This window comes from Triticum urartu, chromosome 7 (genome assembly GCF_003073215.2).
Source record: "Triticum urartu cultivar G1812 chromosome 7, Tu2.1, whole genome shotgun sequence".
NCBI lineage: Eukaryota > Viridiplantae > Streptophyta > Magnoliopsida > Poales > Poaceae > Triticum > Triticum urartu.
The window spans coordinates 57,450,589-57,456,267 of NC_053028.1; positions in this window are offsets into that span (position 1 = coordinate 57,450,589).

Genomic DNA, 5,679 nt, shown 5'->3' on the forward strand with positions numbered 1-5,679 from the left:
GATTTCGTTCCGTTTCGACTCCGTTTGATATTCCTTTTCTTCGAAACACTGTAATAGGCATAAAATAGCAAATCTGGGCTGGGCCTCCGGTTAATAGGTTAGTCCCAAAAATAATATAAAAGTGGAAAATAAAGTCCAATATTGCCCAAAACAGTAGATAATATAGCATGGAGCAATCAAAAATTATAGATACGTTGGAGACGTATCACACACCCGAATATCCGGTTCCTCTGCCCGACATTATTTCTACACCGAGTATTGTCGGATGGACGGTTGGATGGGATGTGCAACGTTGGATGCCCGTCGCAGGCGTTCCATAAAAGCGTGTCATGTGCTTCTGGCATTGTCTACTATATCCTTTTCTTGCGGTCCAAGCACACCGGCTTCCTCTCGCTCCCCTCTAATGGAAGGATTTCCGTGAACTTGTTCGTCGGTCCGGCTGCGGGTCTGTGCATGTGTGTGATACATCCATTTTGCATCATTGTTTACTATTGTAATTTACCTTATTTCAATGTTATATTTCACATTATGATGCAACTCTAATGTATTTTCTCCCTTAAAATGCAAGTTACATCAAGGGAGAGGAATTATCGGTATCTGGAATTTTTACCAAAAAAGTAACAACAAATATAGCAATTGTCCGGAGCTCAAATTGCAGCAAGAATTTTTGGAGTGTTATTTTAAAATATATAATAAATTATGAAGCAAAAATGTACCAGATGCGGACCACCAGGCACCCACAAGGGAAGGTGGCTCAGCCACTCACCCGGCCACGCCACCTAAGCTTCTGGGGCCCTGGTGGGTCCCCTCCCGACGTCCTTCTGCCATATATTCCCATTTTTCCTAAAAAAATCAAGAGAAGGTTTTACAGATTTTCCACCGCCGTCTCGAGGCAGAACCAGGGTAGGAGCACTTTTGCTTGATTCCGCCAGGGATACTTCCCTCCGCGGAGGGGAAATCGAAGCTATCGTCATCACCAATGCTTCTCTCATCATGGGAGTCATCATCTTCATCAACACCATCTTATCTCAAAACCTAGTTCATCTCTTGTATTCAATCTTTGTATCAAACCTCATAATAGTGTCTGGGGGTGCTAGTAGTGTTGATTACATCTTGTAGTTGATGCCTGATTGGCGGAAGATTATTATGTTAGATTTTTAATCATATATTTATACCCACTGATCATGAACAATATGATGAGTTGTGAGAAGTTTCACTTGTTCTTGAGGACATGGGAGACGTCTTGTTACTAGTAATAATGTGAAGACGATGATCACCGTTTAATATTTTGATATTATGTTGTGTTGTTCTTCCCCTACTTGTGTTATGTGAACGTCGAGTACATGACACTTCACCATCTTGGGGACTAGGGGAAGGCATCATGGAAATAGTTTGTAGATGATAGGTTGCGGGAGTGATAGAAACCTAAAGTTTATGAATCGTTCCGTGAGGTGTTGTTTTGGATCCACATATTTAATTGTAAGATTAGATTTATCTTAATTACTTCCCATGTATTTGTGGATGCTTGCATGGAGGGTATAATCATAAGTAGGTATTTGTTCAAGTAAGAGCATTACCTTAGCTCTGGTCAAATCACATAACATACCTAAGTATCTATTTTCTTATGCTTCAAGGATTTTATTATCAATCTCTAAACTACTCTTACTTGCATGGTTTAAATGCTTGGTTCGCTCTCGGTTTTTGTGTCAGGGGCGCAACAGGTCATCTTGTGACATAAAGAGAGGACAGCTCCCCTTTTCTAGTATGAGTTTGGCGAAACGTGACTACGTGAGAGGAAGGAGATAAAGAGAGGACTTCCCCAACGGTTATAGATGGATCTCTACAGATGACGGCTAGTTTTACAACAGAGACATGATGATACAATTATAACGATTTATCTGCACTGCAATAATTCGATCCCACAAGATGAATTGTTCCTAATTTCTGATTAATGTGGTAATTTTTAGGGGGTCTCTAAATAGTGTACGGGTAGATAGATACATGCTTATGAGCCCCCTCCTTAGTTTGGAAGGCATCGTGCTGAAAACTCCAACTATTAGGACAAACAAATTTGGGTGCAAGAGTGATCTACCGGCGTCCATCTTTTGCCCGTTCTAGGTTAGTGCTTTTGGGAGGCTAGATATACCGGTTGTTGCGATGGTGACGGCGGCGGCGACAGTAGCCAATAGAGGACATAACCGGGCGAGATCGGTTTAGGCTTTGAGCACTAAGGAAGCAAAGCCAGTAACTAGTCCTGCACATGGGGAAGCTGGAGGCGTGTGCACTCAGGACTAAGTAGACAAAGCAAGTAGCCAGTAGCTAGTCCAATTGATCGAAGGGCGTTTCTTTTACTTGACCGAAAATGCATGAGTTGTACTTTTTCTGTTTCAAAATAATTGAAGTTTTAGGATTATCTCAAGTCATTTTTGTTAAGTTTGACCAAGTCTATAGAATCTGCTAAGCTCTGAATATAAAATATGTATAATATGAAAATATACGCCATAATGAATCAATGAAGCAAAAAAATGAATCAATGAAACAAATTTGATATTGTAGATGTTGATACATTTTTATAGAGACTTGATTGAACTTAATGAAGTTTGATTCAGGACAAACTTAGAACTTCAATTATTTTGAAACAGAGGGAGTATACCGTCCAATAGATGAAGGAGAGAAGTCCAGCTCTTTATAAAGTACATCCGCGCGTCTACGCCTAAATCTAACGGCAAGGATGACTAATAGGCTGATCGAACGAACGATTTTGTTTAGTACGCGAGTTAAGGGGGAGATTCTTTTGATGCCTTCGATTAGTAAATGTATGCATATGTATACGATAACATAATTCATTCTGAGTACTATTCATGAAAGTAGCTTATCACATGGTGGGATTCACGGAAGGCCATACACACGTCGTGTGGCCGTGGACGTGGAGACAGGGAAAGGGAGTGGCCATGTAGAGTTGGCTGAGCCTGATCGAGCGGGACCAACGGATGTACGCAAATTAATAATGCTGCTTGCAGCCGGACGGAACGGCCGATCATTGTGTTCTGGTTGCATCCGCTTGAGTTGGACGCGGACGTCCTTGTTTCTCTCGCCGGTGGCCCGGCCTTGCTATAGGTGGGACGTCGTCGCTCTCTACTCATCTGCACATAAACGCCCAACTTGCCGGGCTTCTGACAGCAGCTTTAAGCGACCCTCTATAATTTTTTAAGAGGGGATGTATCTGGCGGGTAGGCTCCGGTTCACACATCAATTTATGGGATGACCCTTGGATTCCCTCAAGTACAACTAGGAAGTTGCTCACACCCAGAGGTGGCATCATGTTAACAAGAGTAGAGGAGATAATTGATCCTCATACGGGACACTGGGATGAGGATCTCATTCGGCATGTGTTTTCGCCGGTCGATGCAAATAGAATACTACAAATTCAGCTTAATGTGGAAGAAGTGGAAGACTTTGTAGCTTGGCACCACACAAGGCCGGGAACGTTTTCAGTGAGATCAGCATATCATATTGAATTTGAGAACCAGTTTGGACGACACTTTAACCGGAACAGCCAAGGCAGTGCTAATGAACATGGGGTATGGAAAGATTTATGGAAGCTACGGCGACCAGGGAAAGTTAAACACTTTGGATGGAAAGTGGTGAAGGGAGTTTTGCCTTGCTATGGGGTGTTGGCCAGCCGGCATATACCTTTACTGCCGCAATGCCCGCTTTGTAATATTGGATTGGAGGACATCCAACATTGCCTGTTCACGTGCTCTTGAGCATATGCTATCTGGGAAAAGCTGGGGTTATCGACCGAGATTGACAAGGTGATCACTCAGGACCGCTCGGGCTCGATAAACCTTGACTCCTTGCTCCAGGTACATGCGACGGTGAATAACATTCCTACACCCGAATTCATATTGGTGGCCTTGTGGTTCATCTGGTGGCAGAGGAGATTGTATACGAAGGGGGAAACTACCCAGACGGCAGAACAAGCGGCCATGTCAATACAGGTTTTAGCCACTAATTTTGTACGAGCGAATACTCCAAACCATGCTGTTCGGAAGAGTGACCAGGTGTGGAAGAAACCGGAAGTGGGAATGGTAAAAATAAATGTTGATGCATCTTTTATTGCGGATAACCTCTCAGATTCTTGTGGAGTCATAGCATGCAATGATCAAGGATAGTTCTTAGGCGCAGCTTCTCAGTTATTACCCCATGTGCCTAACGTAGAAGAAGCACAAATGATTGCTATCCGGTGTGGACTGAATTTAGCTGCAAATTTGGGCTGCACGAAACTGGTGATAGAATTTGATAGCACAAGGGCGCTGGAGGCAGTTTCAGACCCTAATGCATATATGGGATCAGCAATGCCTATTATAGTAGAGTGCTCCCTAATGATAATGGAATTTGCTCATATTTCCTTTGATCATTGCAGTAGAGAGGTGAACTCAGTAGAGGATGCTCTAGCAAAACATTGTATTCGCATGAAAAAGTCTGAAGTATGGGAAAACATCCCTAACTTTATTCTTCATCTCTTTGTAAACGACGTGGCTATCATTTGATGAATAAAGTTATTATGCTCAAAAAAACTGGACCTAACCGAACTAGCAAATGGTTAGAGGAGGATAAATTATTCTCCATTGCCCAAAAATTTCGCCCAAGTTTCTCAAATATACTCGATCGAGGACGCGCTGAGTAAAACTTATGACCCCCCTTCCCCCGACCGAGCGGCTACTCCTTCCCGGTATTGGTCATGAAGGTATTAGTGAAAGAGAAAATTTTGCACGAAGTTATTAGTGAGTTGGAGGTATTGGTCACACTTATTTCGGATGAAGGGGATGATACCGGCATTCTCAGTCAAATAATAGGAATCATCATAAATTCCTGCCTCCCTCAAGAATGTGTCAGTTGGCCATTCACACGGCTGAACCTTCGCTGCGCATGGAAGGTTGTACTTGGGTTTCTTCTTCTCCTCATTTTCATTTTCCTCCGAATTCCGGTTTGAAGAACCACTTAACCACCTGCTCATGGTTTCTTTTTCCTCTGAAATTTTCTGAAATTTTTAGTGACTCAAAATAAAAGTGAACTAAACTCAACAAAATTAATAGAAACTATTCCCACAAATGTCTAGAGGCTATATCTAAAGGAAATATGCCCTAGAGGCAATAATAAAGTTGTTATTTATATTTCCTTATATCATGATAAATGTTTATTATTCATGCTAGAATTGTATTAACCGGAAACTTAGTACATGTGTGAATACATAGACAAACAGAGTGTCCCTAGTATGCCTCTACTTGACTAGCTCGTTAATCAAAGATGGTTAAGTTTCCTAACCATAGACATGTGTTGTCATTTGATGAATAGGATCACATCATTAGAGAACGATGTGATGGACAAGATCCATCCATTAGCTTAGCATAATGATCGTTTAGTTTTATTGCTATTGCTTTCTTCATGACTTATACATATTCCTCTGACTATGAGATTGTGCAACTCCCGAATACCGGAGGAAAACTTTGTGTGCTATCAAACGCCACAACGTAACTGGGTGATTATGAAGATGCTCTACAGGTGTCTCTGATGGTGTTTGTTGAGTTGGCATAGATCGAGATTAGGATTTGTCACTCCGAGTATCGGAGAGGTATCTCTGGGCCCTCTCGGAAATGCACATCACTATAAGCCTTG